Source organism: Balaenoptera borealis (genome assembly GCF_965194805.1).
Source record: "Balaenoptera borealis genome assembly, chromosome: 5".
NCBI classification, from domain to species: domain Eukaryota; kingdom Metazoa; phylum Chordata; class Mammalia; order Artiodactyla; family Balaenopteridae; genus Balaenoptera; species Balaenoptera borealis.
In genome coordinates this window covers 95,014,123-95,032,643 of record NC_138862.1, presented here as the reverse complement: position 1 = coordinate 95,032,643, position 18,521 = coordinate 95,014,123, and the positions used below count along the sequence as shown (strand labels likewise).

The 18,521-nt window shown below is 39.9% G+C and overlaps 1 protein-coding gene across 7 annotated transcripts in view; it reads right to left on the bottom strand.

Annotated features, from left to right (window-relative positions):
• PLD1 (phospholipase D1) overlaps nucleotides 1-18,521 on the bottom strand; it is a 225,372-nt gene that overhangs the window by 120,607 nt on the left and 86,244 nt on the right. The window contains exon 1 of one of the 7 annotated variants that reach the window (XM_082393920.1): nucleotides 6,387-7,014. The exons of the other annotated variants lie outside the window; for them this stretch is intronic. The gene's annotated coding sequence lies outside the window, so the exon portion shown is untranslated. Of the gene's footprint in view, nucleotides 1-6,386; nucleotides 7,015-18,521 lie in introns of those variants that run through there. 7 annotated transcript variants of the gene reach the window in all.

Sequence of the window (18,521 nt, the reverse complement as noted above, 5' to 3'; positions counted from 1 at the left end):
CTATACTCCAATAAAGATTAATTTTTAAAAAACCCAAAAACCCTATTTTACTATTTAAATCCAGGCTTAGGTATAGCATAAGGAAACAAGTCAACTAGCTCTATGTGAGCCCCAGTTACCTCAAACAACCTTTTAATTTATTTTCCAGTTTAACATTTAAAGGATTCCTAGCTTGTAAATTAAATTGGAATGAGATACTTACTTGTATCTCAAGTAAGAAAACAAGCAAGTAAAAGACACACCACATTGACTAAATGCCAATATTATCTTTCATCCGATTTTATTAACTTGGGTAAGTGAGGAGAGATTCAAGGTAGATTGGTTTGGGAATTGTTATTCAGAGAAAAGGAATTGATTCTTGACTCTAACAAATACATGGAAAGAAAGAATACCAGCTAAAATGAGCAACTTTGAATATTTTCTACAGAAAATTTAGGGTATTTTACAATAATTTCAAGATGCAGATTTTATTAAAAAGTATATTTATGTAGCATAACCTTTCTACATTTCCCCTATAGGTGATATCCCCAGCAAAGCGTATACTTTCTTTTTGAGATATGAGATTTGGCCATGACTTTACGTGAGTTATAGTGACGTACCTGTCCTGGAAGGTAACCAATTAGTATACCTATTCTGAAAGATACCAGAAGTGCAAGAACTACACTTCTCTCCTTTTTTAGGAAAACTGGTTCTATTTCATTCCAACATTTAATAACACAGGTCATTGCACATCAGAACCCAGGAAAGAAGAGTCCACAGAGATTTTATTTTTCATTTAAAATACCAAGATTTAAGCCTTGAACGCTGTCACTGGAGTTGGCTGAAAAATCGGTACTGGCTGAAATAAACTCTCCGTTACAACCAGACCCAAAAATGCGAGGGCTTCCGTACCAGTAACTCCTCCACATACGTTCATTTATTACTGCAAATCACAAACATTTACAGAGCATCCACCACCTACTCACTGTGAGATGGAATGAGTGAATATGTAAAGACACTGGTTCCCGCGATTAAGGAGTGCCTGATGTAGGTGATGGAGATAAGCTACACGACCCCAAATTCATCCCTGGACTCCTCCACGGTCTTGGCCTTCCTGAGAATGGCATGTGCTGAGCGGAAGACACTTAGCTGGGTTCTCTCCTACAGGTGCTATCAAGAAGCAGGGGTGGGCTGGTCTCTGTGAGAAATGCTAGGAGAGAGTTTGGGCAGACTTGGGGAGCCCTATTGTAACTCAACAAGTCTCTCAAACCTATACTAACATGTGTGGTAGAAAGAGAAATTGTATGGAAATGCAAAGATGGGAGTAGAGGAGGGAGGTTCTGGTTTGGCCAGGCATATAAAATCAATATGTCTAACTTCTCTGTGAACTGTATAGTCAACCACGTTTCCTCCCCCATGTTGGCTCTAAGGAAGCTTGGAGCCAAATTTGTGGCCCCCTCTTAGCAAAATATAGGACTAGCCTCGCCTATATCACTTCCCTTCAACTTTCTCTCCCACTTCTAATTCATTTTATAATAACAGCTAATGTGTACTGATTGCTTACTATCACCTGGCTTGGTGATAGACCTTTATATACTTTATCACATTTATCATCAATAATAAATCTATGGGGCTTCCCTGGTGGCGCAGTGGTTGAGAATCTGCCTGCCAATGCAGGGGACACAGGTTCGAGCCCTGGTCTGGGAAGATCCCACATGCCGCGGAGCAACTAGGCCCGTGAGCCACAATTACTGAGCCTGTGCGTCTGAAGCCTGTGCTCCGCAACGAGAGGCCGCGACAGTGAGAGGCCTGCGCACCGCGATGAAGAGTGGCCCCCTCTTGCCACAACTAGAGAAAGCCCTCGCACAGAGACGAAGACCCAACACAGCCATAAGTAAGTAAGTAAATAAATAAATAAATAAATAGTGCAATAAATAAATAAATCTATGAAGGTTTGTTATATCCATTTTGAAGAAGACAGGGCTTGTCATCCCCTCTTTATAGATAAAGAAACTGAAGCATGGAGAGATCAGGTAATTTGATGAATACTTTGGACAATCTGCCCAAGGTCACATAACTAGTAAGTGATGGAGAAGGGATTTGAAACCAGGTCTCTCTGACCCAAAAGCTGATGTTCTTAACCATGGTCTTTATCTTCTGTATATTTTTTGTAGATATGTAAGTGCCCCTAGAATAGATGGAAGTTTTAGTAAAACCAGTGCCCTTGAGCAAGTCCCTTTAGAAGCTGACTCAAATGCAAAGAAAAAGAAATGAATTCTTCTTGCAGCTCAGCCGTTTAAACTCAGGGCTCTGGTTTCCTCCTCTATAAATTAAGGAGGCTGAGCCATTTCATCTCTAGGGTCCCTTTAACACTAAAACACTAAATGTAAATAAAAGATGCTATAAATTGTTTAGCTTCCCCTTATAATGTAATCAATTTAACCCTTCTCCTATCCCAAGAAATTAACTGAAGTAGTTTTTCATATGAATTCATATTTATGGATTCATTCTCATGGAGCCATTGCCATAATTAAAACATTTATTTCCTTCCCTCTCAGTTCAACAAATACTTATTAGATCCCAACTGTGAGCCAGGGTTTACTTTATTTAAAATAAGGTAATGAAAAACTTAGAGGAAATGAAACAAGGAAAAACAAGTAAGAAATTACATCATGTCATTGCTACTTGTGAATTTGTCAAGATGTTAGGTATTTTCCATTGATTAAACAGTCTAATGGCTAACTCAGTTAACTTTCTCAGCATAGCAAAGGAAAACAAGGGTTACTCCAAATGACTTTCCTTTTGGACTGAGTGTTAATGTTAAAAATGCATGTTGGGGCTTCCCTGGTGGCGCAGTGATTGAGAATCTGCCTGCTAATGCTGGGCACACGGGTTCGAGCCCTGGTCTGGGAAGATCCCACATGCCGCGGAGCAACTAGGTCCGTGAGCCACAATTACTGAGCCTGCGCGTCTGGAGCCTGTGCTCCGCAACAAGAGAGGCCGCGATAGTGAGAGGCCCGTGCACCGCGATGAAGAGTGGCCCCCGCTTGCCACAACTAGAGAAAGCCCTCGCACAGAAGTGAAGACCCAACACGTCCAAAAATAAATAAATAAATAAATAAATAAATATTTTTTTAAAAATGCATGTTGAATTTAAGATATACAGAGAACAGAGTAATTTACACATTGCAAGCTAATTGGAATAAATAGTACAGAGTCATTGGATCAAGCTAAAAAAAAATCCTATTTCAGATCAGGAGAATAGAAGGATATAAATTTGTGAAAAGCTTAAGGAAGAGTGAGAAAAGAAACAGAAAGGAATCCTCTTATCATTTATCCTCAAGTGTTTACTATGTGCTAAGCACCATTTGAGCTCAGTTATGTTATTTAGTACCCACAATGATTCTACTTGGTATTTATGATTATTCTGAATTATCTGTATTCAAAACTTTGATTATTTAGTTAAATAACTTATCCAAGGTCACTCCAGTTGTGTCAATGTTGAATTTATAAAGCAGATTTGTCTGGCTCTGAAATCTCATGGACTTGGTTATAGAGGTTCGTAATTATTGATTTTATTTCGTGGGCTTGGATGTCTATAAATTGATCATTTATATGAAGTTGAGTTCCATAACAATAGATCCCTTTGAAGGGATCCTACTGGCCCCACTGTCATTACAATTACGGAAACAACATATCCTGACAGCATCCTAAACTTTATCTTAGCCTTTTATTTTTATGGTTCATAATATTTTATAAGGTTACAAGGAATTTCAGTTGACCCAAAGGCTTTGCAGATTTGTTTATGCTTTTGTGAAGACCTTACCATTTTTATTAATGGGAAATGAATCAAATTATTTGTCCATCACTGCCTTCACTTGAGTGCATGGTGGCTTTGTGTTGACTTTTCATCCAACAAGTGTATTGCTGGTTTCATTCTTGAATATGAAGCTGTAAGGCCACCAACACTCTCATGTTGTCAAATCATAATTTATTAGTCCATGTTTTCTTTCATCTAAAATAATCTATAATGGTCGGTGAGCAGCTGTCACAGTTACAGCCTATCTTAACCAGCAATGGGATAAGGCCCTTCAGTGTTTACGCTTGAGATAGTGTAATTGATTTTGCTACCTCCTTATAAAATTATACTGCAAGATCATTATCTCTTTTGGTACCAAGTAGAGATGGTGCCCATGGAGCGATAACAGCAGCTGTGTTTTATTTCTATTTGCATCTGTATCCGGGAAGTAAATACGCTTTTTTTTCCCCTGGGGTTAAATACTAGAATTAAAATTCTTTGCAGGGAATATTTAATTACCTCCAGTTATTTACTGGTGAAATCAGAGAAATTTAGAATTTTCTTCCGATCTTAATTTTCAACATGATTGGGAAGCAGAACATCAAAGGGAGCAGATATTTTCCTTCCCAGATACATGCATAAACATTGCCTTAGCCAAAATACAAGAATAATAATATCAGCTATAACTATTAACATTAAAATAAACATTAACATTAGCTAATATTTGCTGAATATGTACTATCTGCCAGGCACTATACAAAGAGATTAATCGCATGATCTCATTGACTCCTCACAACAACCTTAGGAGCTGGGTCTTACTGTTACCTCCATTTTCAAGATGAGAGGTTTAGAGAGGGTGGGCAACTTGTCCAGGGCCACATGGCTAGAAGTGATAGAGTTGGACCTGACCCTGCTTGATCTGACTCCAAAGTCCAGCTCTTTAACCAGCCAGAGGTGGAACTGGGGGTGGCAGGAGGGATGGACACTTTTACTTCTTACTTCACATAGTCTTAGAATAAAACAATTCAAAAAGGAACAATAATAACAAAAAAACCCCCTCAACTTTCATTTTGTGAAGATGACTGTGATGTTTACTTCTTGCTTCCCTTTCTAACATAAGTTAGAAAGTTTCCCCCATATTTTTTTCAATATGTGATGTTTGTTTACCAAGGGAAATAAATGCAATGGATTTCTAAACCAAAAATCATAATGTATGAATATGAAATGAATTATAATTAGATCATTTAAAACCAAACTGAGTCATGGGAATTTCTTGTCTTCCCATTTTTCATTTTGATGAAATTAATTGGCAGATCCATACTACATAACCTCCCCCAAACATATTATACAGCAGTGATTTGTACAGAACTGATTTGATGCTCCCTGAAATGCAAAAATCATAAATGTGTTTTCAAGTACTAAACTCAATCTCCAGTGACATAGTAAGCCTTGGATAATTATTTTTGGAGTTCAGCTGACTTTGAATAAAGTAAATGATATTATCATATTTTACATTCCAGTTTATATATTTTGAGAAAGTAACATATCAAAAAAAAAAAAAACCGACTCAATGTTTACTTGGATCTTTGAATTTTTTAAAGAGAACATCGGTTCCACAAATATCGCTGGAGGGCTTATCATGAGCCTTGAATAGATAATTAAATGTCATCAGTGTAGAGGACGGGTCAGATGACCAAAGTTCATTCTTTCCTTATTATCAGCGTAACCTGGGCAACTAACAGCCTCCAGGGTTTCTCCTCTGTAAAATGCAAACAGGACAGACTTGCTATTACTTATATGGTTCCAAGAGATAGACGTTTAATTCCCAAACACTACCGTCCTTTTGAGCTTCATATCTAATTTGGTCTTGAAGCCCCCAGAGCCCAGCAATCTCCCACTTTCTCATCCTTCTTTCTTGGTTTCACACCAAAGCCCCCATTTGGCCTAGCACTGACTCTGCTTTTCTCCCTGGGGTGTCGAGATTGGAGACGACAGTGCTAAATAAACTGGACTCCCTGTGTCCACAGAACAGGAGTTGGAAATCATGCTCTCTGTCTTCCCCTAGCTAAAAATAAAGCCGAATCTACAATTACAAAAGCAATTTTTAGCATGAAAATCATTTCTCAGTTCTCATGATTTTCTCTAAATCCTTTGACCTCCTTGGATGGCCTCTGTTCTCTGCCATAAGCTTTCTTAGTCATTTCCCTTGACGTGTTCTAGGGTTAAATATTACCCTCTTTGCAATAGTATCAGCTTCTTCCAGCTCATCTCAGTCATATCTTCGAATTCAAACAGATATTTCATTTCCAGAGGCAAATACAAGTGTTAAGAGAAACTGATGTCTGTTTCAAATATGAATGGATAGGAAAATATTATGTCATTTATTGAGTACCTACTCTGAGCCAAGCACTGCAGGCACATTACATGTATCACTTCTAATCCTCAGGACAATCTCATTTAGAATCAAAGGCACGGAGCCACAGCAGCTTACTGAGGCTACACAGCTGTGAGTGGTGGGGCTGGTCCCAGTGCACGGGCTGCCCCCGGAAGGCCCCCTGGCCTCTGCCGCTGGCTCAGCGGAGACCCCCCCCATCGCCGCCACTCTCACCTCTTCTCCTAATGCCACCAAACCATCCTGGCTTCCTCCCGGCTGAGGGCAGGGCTTCAGCACAGTGTCCAGGGTGCGACCCAGCAGGAGCTCTCACGGCTCCAGCAACCCAGCCCCACCCACCTCTGGCCAGACTGACAGAAGGACTGGTTCACCCTGAGGCTTCTGAGGAAGTTCAGCACCAGGGGCTGGAACCTGGCTTCCTCAGGAGTTGTGTGCGTGTGTCCGGGGGGAGGGAGAAAGAGGGGGGCGAGGGGAGCGTGGGGACTCAAGCCGCACGACCTGTGAGCATGGAAGACGTACCCCTGTCCCCTCCCCTCGCCTGCCTGTGCTGAGCACACTGGTCCCACACAGCCAATCTGGAAGCTGTCCTGTGCGACCAAGCCACTGTCTGATTTTTGGCCGGCCAGGTAATGCACCACCGCCCGTGCTTTCCTGCCTCTCTTCTCTTCTCCCCTCCCTCTTGCTGCTCTCAGTAAAGCCTACCTTAGCTCAGGTTCTATTATCCAGGAAACGTGGGCTCGGACAGTGTTAGAACCAGCATGAACCCCTGAGCCATCTCCCCTCTTGCAGAAGTCCATTTCGTGCTGAAGTTAATAGTAATAATAAAAAGTAATAGTAATGGTAATAATAAAAAGTAAACTTGAATAGTGCTTACCATGTTCCAGGCAGTGATACAGGTGCTTTGCATGCATTAACTCAATCTGCCCTCACAAAGGCCCTTTGGAGAGGGTGCTATTTTTATCCCCTTTTTTATAGACAAGGAAACTGAGGACACAGACAGCTTAAGTGACTTGCTCAAGGTCACACAGCAATCTGATGGCAGTCAGCCTGGTTTGCTCCTATTTTTGCCGTACTAACCTGGACTTTAGTACTCAGTTTCCTCATTTAAAACTGAAATTAACAAGCAACTATCTCTGTTTAGGACTTTACAACAAATACATTATTGTAAGGAAATCTCCTCTTTCAGCACCACTAAATGTCAGAGAAAACAACACATTCTAAGCAACCCCAACCAGGAAATTAAAACCTAGCCCAAATGCAAAGGGTATTTTAGGTGATGATTCTCAACCAATATCTAAGTAAGATTTCTTCCTGCCTCTATAGATCACAATGCACATATCAACATTTGTACTGAAGAGAAAAGATAAGAAGGGCCCTCTTGACCCCAAAGTTTGTTAATAAGTTTATTAGATATGATAAGTGAGAGACTTTGTACAGCCACTAAATTGACTTAAATCCAATAAGGATCCCAAAGGAAAAATTCTTCTTTATGAAAAGAAAGATAGGGTAGGGGGAAGGGTAAGCTGAGACGAAGTGAGAGAGTGGCATGGACTTACGTATACTACCAAATGTAAAATAGATAGCTAGCGGGATAGCAGCTGCATAGCACAGGGAGATCAGCTCGGTGCTTTGTGACCACCTAGAGGGGTGGGATAGGGAGGGCAGGAGGGAGACACAAGAGGGAGGGGATATCGGGATATATGTATACATATAGCTGATTCACTTTGTTATACGGCAGAAACTAACACACCATTCTAAAGCAATTGTACTCCAATAAAGATGTTAAAAAAAATAAAAATAAAAAAAAGGAAGATAACTAACATTGCTATACACTGCAATCAGACTTCTAAAAATAATATCCTTCAGTGTTAAATGAGTACTCAATTTTTTATGGCCAAGAATAGAATATGCATGCATCGTGATGGGTCTTTAGGAGAGGAAGCTAACTGCACTTAAATTTATAGAAACACTCTTTATTCTGGCTAACAAATTATGCTAAGTGATAGAAACATTTTTCTTACTAAGGGAGATTTAGAACACCAATGATTCAGTAGGTGAGCAATATATGAACAAGATAAATATTTTTCCAGGATAACCTCTATCAAAATGACTTTAAGAAAAAATTTCTTTCACTGGCTCAGAATAGTAAATAAAGATCTTTTTATTGAGCACAATGTTGCTTTTGATAAGAACACATGTTGATCAAGAATCTATAGATAGGATTTCCCTGGTGGCGCAGTGGTTAAGAATCTGCCTGCCAAAGCAGGGGACGGGGTTCGAGCCCTGGTCCGGGAAGATCCCATGTGCCGCGGAGCAACTAAGCCGGTGCGCCACAACTACTGAGCCTGCGCTCTAGAGCTCGCGAGCCACAACTACTGAGTCTGTGTGTCACAACTACTGAAGCCTGCGCGCCTAGAGCCTGTGCTCCACAACAAGAGAAGCCACCGCAGTGAGAAGCCCACGCACCGCGACGAAGAGTAGCCCCTGCTCCCCACAACTAGAGAAAGCCCGTGTACAGCAATGAAGACCCAACGCAGCCAAAAATAAATAAATAAATTTATAAAGAAAAAGAATTTACAGATATTAATTCAAGGGTTTTAATATAATCATTTCTACTCTTGCTTCTTTTTTTCTTAAAACTGTTCTTCGCATCTTATGATGGCCATCCCATTTAACTAGAAGAAACTGTGTTCTCACATATAGACTTTATCATTAAAATTCTGTCCAGCTGTGTAAAATTCTATGATTCCTGTTTTTCACTGTCCTCCAAAGGACTTGGCAAACAACCTCCATTAGTGTGAGTTTAGGCAGCACGGAAAGTATGTTCACTGATAACCCATGAATTTCACCTATGAAAAGAATGTAGCTGGCAAACATACATGTGTAAACTCCAGACATTGCTCCAGTGCCAAAGAGCTCTCAAATTTTGCCTTGACTGCTGGTAAACACAGCAAAATCTGAATTTTTTACTCATCTATATAATTACCAAAAAAATTTGTTAAGACAGCAGAGTACCATGGAAGGTATGTGATTTGTGAGTCAAACAGCTTGAATTCTGATTCTCTTTATGCTGAAACAAGTTACTTATAGCTCTTTAAAGTCTCTGTTCTAATGTGTAAAGTGGAGGCAATACTATTAAAGTAAGGAATTGTAAGAATTTAAGTGATATAAAGTGAATAGCTTAGAGCTTGGGCTATAGTAGATGTTGAAATCATGTCAGTTCCTTCTACACTGTTAGCTATTCTAAGAGCTACAAGTCCTCTGTCCAAAGTCCATGTATCAATATCAGAACTCAGTCCCCTCTTGAGTACAGCAGTTAGCAGCCAGAGTAGTATTCTGGGGGTGGTCTATTTGTTTCCCACTATAGAAAACACTGCTGCAAACGTCTGAAAACAAAATGGATTAAGCTAATGCAGGTGCCCATTTCCCACTACAAACATGGAACTGCTGAAAAAACTGTAATCATTTTTTGAAAATACTTAGTCAAGGATAAAAACAGAGGTAGCAGCAACAAAAACAATAATGAGGGAATGCTTCCAGCTTCCAAGAGTAAAGAAATAAAGTCAGGTGGGTATACTAGAACTAAAGCTAAAGGGACCCAAAGGGCTTTTTTTTTTTTTTTTAATTTTTACTGAAGTATGGTTGCTTTACAATGCTATGTTAGTTTCTGCTGTACAGCAAAGTGAATCAGCTATACATATACACATATCCCCTCTTTTTTGGATTTCCTTCCCATTTAGGTCACCACAGAGCACTGAGTAGCATACCCTGTGCTCTACAGTAGGCTCTCATTAGTTATCAATTTTATACATAGTATCAATATCAGCTTTGCCCAAAGGGTTTTGATCGTGGATAAAGGGTCTGGGATTACTTTTCTGTCCCCAGGTGACTGTTAGGAGACATGATCCCAGGACTATGGGAGGCAGGGGCCTAAAAGTGAGACTTCTACAAAAACACGGAGCCTCAAAGAGCTGCACAATCTTGTTTCAAAGAGACTCGAAGAAGTATACCCAGCAGCTCTGGAAAGAAACTGCATGAAACTGTGGAAGCCACAAAATAAGAAACTTGATGTAAAAATTATCTGGGATCACAACTTCCAGCTTTCAGTAATAGAGGTGTAGCTCCTATAAGGTCAGCCATCCCACAGATCATGACTATAAATTCTGGACAAAATGTATAAAATAGCTGACTGAAGAACAATCAAAAGCAAGCAGAAACTGGAAAGGAATCAACATTTGGAAGAAAGTAATGGCACTGTTTTTGTCTCAGGGCACACCTAGTCCATGCCAAGTGGGGTGCCTCAAACTCAGAAAGAAAATCCATAATTGTACTGGCTCGAAGACCCAGGAAACAGTTTCAGTGGCAATTACAACAGCTTAAAAGTAAATTGGGAAATCCTGGAAAGGAGAGAGCCACACAAAGGGAGCACCAAGTTCTGCTTAGGCTGATCCTTGAACCATGTAGGAATGGGGTACACTCCAAAGCACTCAGATAGTACTAAAATGACTTCAGCAGAGATTTTTGCTACTGCCCACCACAGGAAATATAGCGTTTGAAGTATGAGTCCAACCAAGTTAAGTGCCTCCTAAAACAAACAAATAAGTGAACTCCTGAATAGAACATAACTGAATCCAAAGTCTCTAGAATATATCCACTACAATATCATCTAAACTTATCTGACATAGAAGAGACAGGAAAATGTGATCCATTCTGAGGAGAAAAGTCCATCAATGGAGGCCCATCCTGGGATGTAGAAACTAACTGACAAAGATTTTAAGGCAAATATTATAACATGCTCAAGGATGTAAAGGAAAATATGCTTTTGATGAATGAGCAAGTAGAAAATCTCAGCAGAAAAAAAGGAAAATTCACTGGATGGGCTTAACATCAAAATGGCAATGACAGAAAGAGTCAGTGAACTTGAAGACAGATCCATAGAAATTATCCAAAGTAAAGAACAAATAAAGGGGTAGAAAGATTTCTAAAAGACGAACAGAGCCTCAGTGACCTATGTGATGATATCAAAAGATTTAACATTCACGTAATTTGAGTTCCAGAGAGAAAATGAGACAGGGAAAAAAAGGTTGAAATAATGGCTAAAAAAGTTATCAAATTTGGTGAAAGACAAACATAGAGATCAGACTTGTGGTTGCCAATGGGGAGAGCGGGAGGGAGAGGGATGGACTGGGAATTTGGGGTTGGTAGATGCAAACTACTACATTTAGAATGGATGAACTGCAAGGTCCTACTGTAGAGCACAGGGAACTATATCCAGTCTCCTGGGATAAACCATAATGGAAAAGGATATTAAAAAAAGAATGTGTATGTGTGTAAAACTGAGTCACTTCACTGTACAGCAGAGATTGGCACATCATTGTAAACCAACTATACTTCAATAAAAAAAATTTGCTGAAAGAAATAAATTTACAGACAGAAGAAGTTTGGTGAATCTCGAGCAGCAATAAATACAATGAAAAGCACACCTAGGGATATTAAAGTCAAGCTGCTGAAGTATAAAGAAAGAAAATCTTAAAAGCGGCCTGAGAAAAATGTCCTGTTAATATTCAGAAAAACCAAATTAATGACATTAAACTATCATTAGAAACAGAGTCCATAAGACAGTGAAACAACATCCTGAAATTCAATAAATATGGAACTGAATAAATGAATATATGTTGCTTTCCCCAAGCTAATCTACTAATTCAAATTCCAAAGAATTTCTCACAGAACTTGACAATATGATCCAAACTTCATAACAGAAAATAACTAAGAATAAGCAGGTAAGTCTTATCCAACCAGATATCAAGAATATTATAAGCTAGAGAAATTAAAATAGTACAGTACTGGCACAGAAACAGACAACTAGAACCAAACAGAGAACCCAAAACAAACCTATGTATACATGGGTTCTTGGTGTATGATAAAACTGGCATGAAAAAAAGTTAGCGAAGAAAGAATGAACTCTTCAATAAACAATGCTGGGACCATTGGAAATTCATAAAGAAATATAATTGGAAATTTATAAAGAAATAGAAAATAAAATTAGTTCCCTGGCTCACAGTTTCCATAAGAACTTCCATGTGGATTAAAGTCATAAAAAGTATTATAAAGATGTAAACCTTTGCAATAAAATGTAGAAGAATGTCTTTATGACTTCAGGGTCTGGGATGAATCTTAAGACATAAAAAGCACAAACCTTAAAGGAAAAGTTAATAAATTCAACTACACTAAAATTTAAAATTGCTAGGCAAATGGCAAAATTAAAAGACAAGCCCAGATCTGGAGAACACACACATAGAATATATAAAGAATTATAATTATAGAAGAAGAAGATCCAAAACAATAGAAAATAGGCCTGGCAATATATAGGCAATTCACAAAAGATAAATTCTGAATTTCCAGTAAACCTTTAACATTCTCAACCTTCCCAGTAATCAGGGAAGTAATATTAAAACAACAATAAGATACTTTTTCAAATCCATTGGATTAGTAAAATTTTTGCAAGTCTGAAATTAAAATGTATTGGTAAGGTACTAGACCTCTCATTCACTCCTTGGTAGAAGTATGAATTGAAATAACCTTTTGGAAAGCAATTTGGTAGTATCTAATAAACTTGAAGATGGTATAACCTACTGCCCAGCAATTCTTCCTCTAAGTATATTCACAAAGAACTCATCCATGGGAGTATAAGAAAACATATACGAATGGGCACTGAGGCAGTGTTCATAGTAAAGGAAACTCGACAATCAAAATGTTCATTCATCAGAGAATGGATAATTGGATTATATTTTTAAGAAGATACTATACAGCAGAGAAAGTAAGTGCATCAGAACTACATGTATCAACATGAATAAATCTCAACACAAAGTTTGGTGAAAAAAAAGTCAGCTTACAGTTTGTATTTAGAATTAAAAAAACAAAGAAAACAATCCTGTATGTTGTCTATTAACATAAACATATGTAGAAGTATGACAGAAAAAGTAATCAAGGAAATAATATACGACAACTTCAGAAGCGTGGTTACGTTTATGGAAAGAGGGTGGGTACCCTCTAATTATGCAATTAGGACGGGGTACAAAGAGGACTTAATATATCAGTAACATTTTCTTTCAGTCTGGGTGTTATAGGTACATAGGGTTGTTTCCCCTAAATATTCCTCTCTATTTTTGAAATATTTCATTTAAAACAAACAATCGAAAAAAAAAAAAAAAAAGCTGCAAAATGTGACACTTTGCTAATATCCTTAAATCCAATCATGGTTAATGATTTTCGCATTCCTTGCAAACAAAGAAAATTCACTATTCTTTCTAAATTCAGCCAATACTTGTGACCCACTAACAGGGCAATATGCAAAATACTTTTAACTGTTTTGTCCCCCACTGTCCCTCGCCCACCAATGGAAAGCATATTTGTAGACTTCAACCTGATTCCCCTTACAGTCAACCGTTATCATCCCCAATTGTTGGCATGCTTAGGGATTAGTTCAACATTCAGTAAAAACATGCAGTTAAATAGGCCCATATTGGAACTGAAAGTAAGCTTGACTTTTTTTTTTTTTTTTAACTAAATCACTAGTTTTTTGTTTGTTTGTTTGTTTGTTTTTTATTTATGGCTGTGTTGGGTCTTCGTTTCTGTGCTAGGGCTTTCTCCAGTTGCGGAGAGCGGGGGCCACTCTTCATCGCGATGCGCGGGCCTCTCACTATCGCGGCCTCTCTTGTTGCGGAGCACAGGCTCCCGGCGCGCAGGCTCAGTGATTGTGGCTCACGGGCCCAGTTGCTCCGCGGCATGTGGGATCTTCCCAGACCAGGGCTCGAACCCGTGTCCCCTGCATTGGCAGGCAGATTCTCCACCACTGCACCACCAGGGAAGCCCCAAGCTTGACCTCTTTTGAGACAACTAAATTAACCTTCCAAATAGGGCCTTGATGCTCCATGGCTCTTGTCTATAAAGTTGGGGTGTCCACTACTAATGGTAGTGATGCTCAGGTAAGGGAAAAACAGTCATCAAAACTGAAGTTCTGTTTGAGTTTTCCTTCCTGGAGGAGCTATTAAAATTGCTTCAATTAAACTTTTAAAACAAGAAAGCCTTAATAAATTCATTTGAAAATTTCCCCTCCTCAGGACCGGGTATCTAACTCTCCAAATTAGGTAGTACCTTTATTTATTCTAAGAATCTAAGCATTTAAAATATAGTGAAACTCATTTCACAAGTTCTTCAAAAATATATAAGTACAGATAATAATAATTAAAATTATAACCAACATATAGCCTTTTCCTTCTTTTAACACATTCTCCTAGACTTGATCTCATTTGAGCTTCAGAATACCCTAGACAGGAGGCATTCTTTCCTTTTCTTTTTTTTTTTTTTTCTTTTGCAATTAAAAAAAAAATTATTGGGCTTCCCTGGTGGCGCAGTGGTTGAGAGTCTGCCTGCCAATGCAGGGGACACGGGTTCGAGCCCTGGTCTGGGAAGATCCCACATGCCGCGGAGCAACTAGGCCCGTGAGCCACAGCTGCTGAGCCTGCGCGTCTGGAGCCTGTGCTCCGCAACGGGAGAGGCTGCGATAGTGAGAGGCCCACGCACCGCGATGAAGAGTGGCCCCCGCTTGCCGCAACTAGAGAAAGCCCTCACACAGAAACAAAGACCCAACACAGCCAAAAATAAATAAATAAATTAAAAATATATATATTTATTTATTTGGCTGCACCAAGTCTTAGTCGCAGCATGCGGGATCTAGTTCCCTGACCAGGGATAGAACTTGGGCCCCCTGCATTGGATGTGCGGAGTCTTAACTGCTGGACCACCAGGGAAGTCCCCAGGAGGCATTACTTTCACCTCCACAGCAGAGGTGAGTGAACTGAGACTCAAGAGAACAGAGGCGCTGTGCCCGGTCATTCAGCGACAGTGTGCAGTGGGCCAGGGCTCAAACATGAGTCCCAGCGAAATGACAAGAGAACAGGTATTTCAGACTGAAAACAGATATGGAGGAGCCTTCCTATTAGGAAAACACCTGAGTCACTGGCCCAGCTACCACCTGGATTCCAGCTGAGACAGTGTCGTGGAGTCATATGACTACCTGAGTTTGAATCTCCATTCTATCACTTACCAGCTGTGTAAACCTACATGAGTAACGTACCCTCTCAGTGCTTCACTCTCCCAGTCTAGAAAATGGGGAGAGTAGTAATGCCTACCACACTGGATTGTTCTGAGGATTAAATCAGTCAACACATAAAATGCTAAAAATAACATTTGGCCCAAAGTCGTGCTATGTACATGTGAGTTGCTGTTATTATAAACTGGCCTTCTTACTATTTGAAAGTAAAACAAGGTGAATAATGAAGTCAAGAAGTTCCTCAAAACTCTAAGAAATAATACTTGTGGGTCCACTGCCCTATTTAAATTCTACTGGTGGTAGCAGTTTTTGATAAGCCATTTGGAAAAAGTATTTCTTTTAGAAATACTTAAGAATCTTAAGAAATTAAGATTTCTTAAGCAGAATAGGTAATATCTCCCTCTCTTTCAACAGACAACTTTCTTAGATTTGTTCCTTTTACACCTCTTGACTTAAGATCCATGTTTCTCCCTAGACCTAGTCTTATAATATTTATAATGCTCCTCGAAAAAGTATGTATACTATGAACTTACTATTCCCTATTACATAGTTTCACTCACAAGGCATTTATAGGAAATTCTTATTTCCTTATATCAACCTTATATCATAGTATTACAGAAAATGATAACCAACCATCTGCATATTATTTCAAGATTTCACACTCATTAGTTCACCCTTTTAACAACATGACCAACAGTCATTCCTATATAGATATGTGGCTGGAAAGGGTACTTGTGAAGATGTTGTTCCTTGACTCAAAAACCTACAAAGTTGGCCTCCTCGAGTCTCCTCACTCCCTGCCACCTACACAAACACACACCACAGCTCAAGCTCACTATTACAGCACTCAAGGCACTTTCTGATCTGACCTCAAAATGCCTTTACAGCCCAACCTCCTACTCCAGTTCCATTCATTCACTCCTGCCTAGTCTAACAGGTCCTAGGGATTGAGGCTTCATCTGATCAGAAGACCTCTGGACGCAACTGCCAATTTACAGGACATGCAGAAGGCAGAGGGACACACTGAACTGTACCATGAGGTTGCAATCAGCAAAATCCAGATTGTGGGCAACTCTCCAAGTCAAAAGCCCTGGGGTCTTCAACAAAAAAATTATATGGAAAAGGATACAAGAGAATCTGTAGATTAAAGGTGGCTCAAAATACATATCAAATAGAAAAATAATAAAATAGGCATGATTAAACTTTACTGTCTAGGGATGACACTCAGGTGATAAAACTATGAAGAAACACAAAGATAGCGATTGCTCTGGGAATCACGGGGTTGGCACTGAGACGGGGCATGTGGAAGCAGCTTCTGGCGTGGCTGGCACGGGTCTGTTTCTTGACCTGAGTAGTGGTCATATGGGTGTCTGATTTATAATTACACACCAACCTGTACATGTGGCCTTGGCCCTTCTCCCACCCATGCATCTTCTCCTGTCATTTAAATCCCCACCTCCTCCACTTCTCTGCCTGAGGAGACCTTCCACATTGCCTTTTACTAAAACTCTCCTGGCTCTCCCCACCCATCCCCAGAAGACAGAGGTAGCCATCTGTCTTGACTCAGCTTCCCAGTACTTGGTTTCTAAGTGTTTGGTGGCACTTGCATCTCAGAGGTTTAGGGGCATGTCTCATTTCTTCTGTGACACTGGGGACAGGAAGCTGGATCATTCCCACAGATGTAAACTGTAAGCACCCTAAACTCTTTGCTGAGTAAAAAATGCGAGTCAATTAAAAGTTAGGTGAGAACTTTGAATCCATTGGGTTCACCCTGTCACAAGATCCCCATCTTCAGCCTCCAATCTATCCTCACTCACTCTTTTGGCTTACCTGCAACCAAGGTACAGACCCTGAGTGCCCACCTGGGTTAAGAACATGGGCCCTTAATCCTGGTTCTGCTCTTTATTAGTCTTTCTTTTTTTAAAAAATATTTACTTATTTGGCCACGCTGGGTCTCAGTTGTGGCACTCTGAGGTACGTGGGATCTTTAGTTGCAGCATGCAGGCTCTTAGTTGCAGCAAGCGGGATCTAGTTCCCTGACCAGGGATTGAACCCCGGCCTCCTGCATTGGGAGCGTGGAGTCTTAACCACTGGACCACCAGGGAAGTCCCCCTTATTAGTCTTGTAACTACATTGTTTTACTTACATTGCTTGAGTCTCTCTGAGCCTCAGTTTTCTCATCTGTAAAACGGGGCTAATCTTACTTAATAGGATGGTAGAATAGTGCATATAAAGTAATTAACCCAGTATTTGACACAAAGTAAGATACTACTTAATACAGTCAATATTATAAATATTACTGTTACTATTAGTATCATTAATAAGAAAGGCATGTCACTCACCAAACACTGACACTCTAGCCAAGTGAAGTAAAAATGTAAAACCTAGTAACAGACATGTTTACGCAATGCCAAACAAACTGTGGGAGTAGAAAACTCCGTGTATTTGTCATTCCTTTCGTCTCCATCATACAAACCCAGCATTTTTTTGCTAAAGTGAAGTTATCTGTTTGCATTTCTTTCACTCTTACTGAGCTGTGAGCTCCTTGGGAACCCAGACTGACAATGTGTTACACTTGTGTCCAGCCTCTCCAATCACAGCCCCATGGCTAGTTTCACTATGTGATCATAGCCCTCTTTCTTCCCTGGGCCTGGATACAGCCTCCTAATTCTTCTGACCTCTCTATTTCAGGGGCTTTAAGCTCCTTGCCATCTCTGAAAGAAGTCAAGTCTGATCTGTCTCATATCTTTAGCATTTGTTGAGAAGAAATGAATTAAATGAACACAGTGAACTGCACCATCAGTGAGCACTATTTTACTCTGGGTGTGCATAAGTGAGAGAGAGAGAGAGTGTGTGTGTGTGTGTGTGTGTGTGTGTGTGTGTGTGTGTGTGTGTGTGTGTCTGAGAAAAAACAGAAGCTAATGCAATCCAATTCAATAAACCTGTATGCCGCATGTATTTGATAACAGACACTGGGTAAGAAATGAGGATACAATCTTTAGACTGATGAAACCGATGGGTACAAAACCTGGTCAGTGACACCTAGTACACGTCAGGATCTAGGTAATCATTTGGTTCCACCTCTTTGATGCACTGAGAAGAAGAGGCCCGGGATCCCACACAGGAAGCAGAGATGACACTAGAACTCAGGCCTCCTTCATGCCCTGCATGCTCACACAAGTCTGTTTCCAGGGCAGATTCGTTCCTTATAATGCAGCTCTGAACCACGTCGAAGTGTG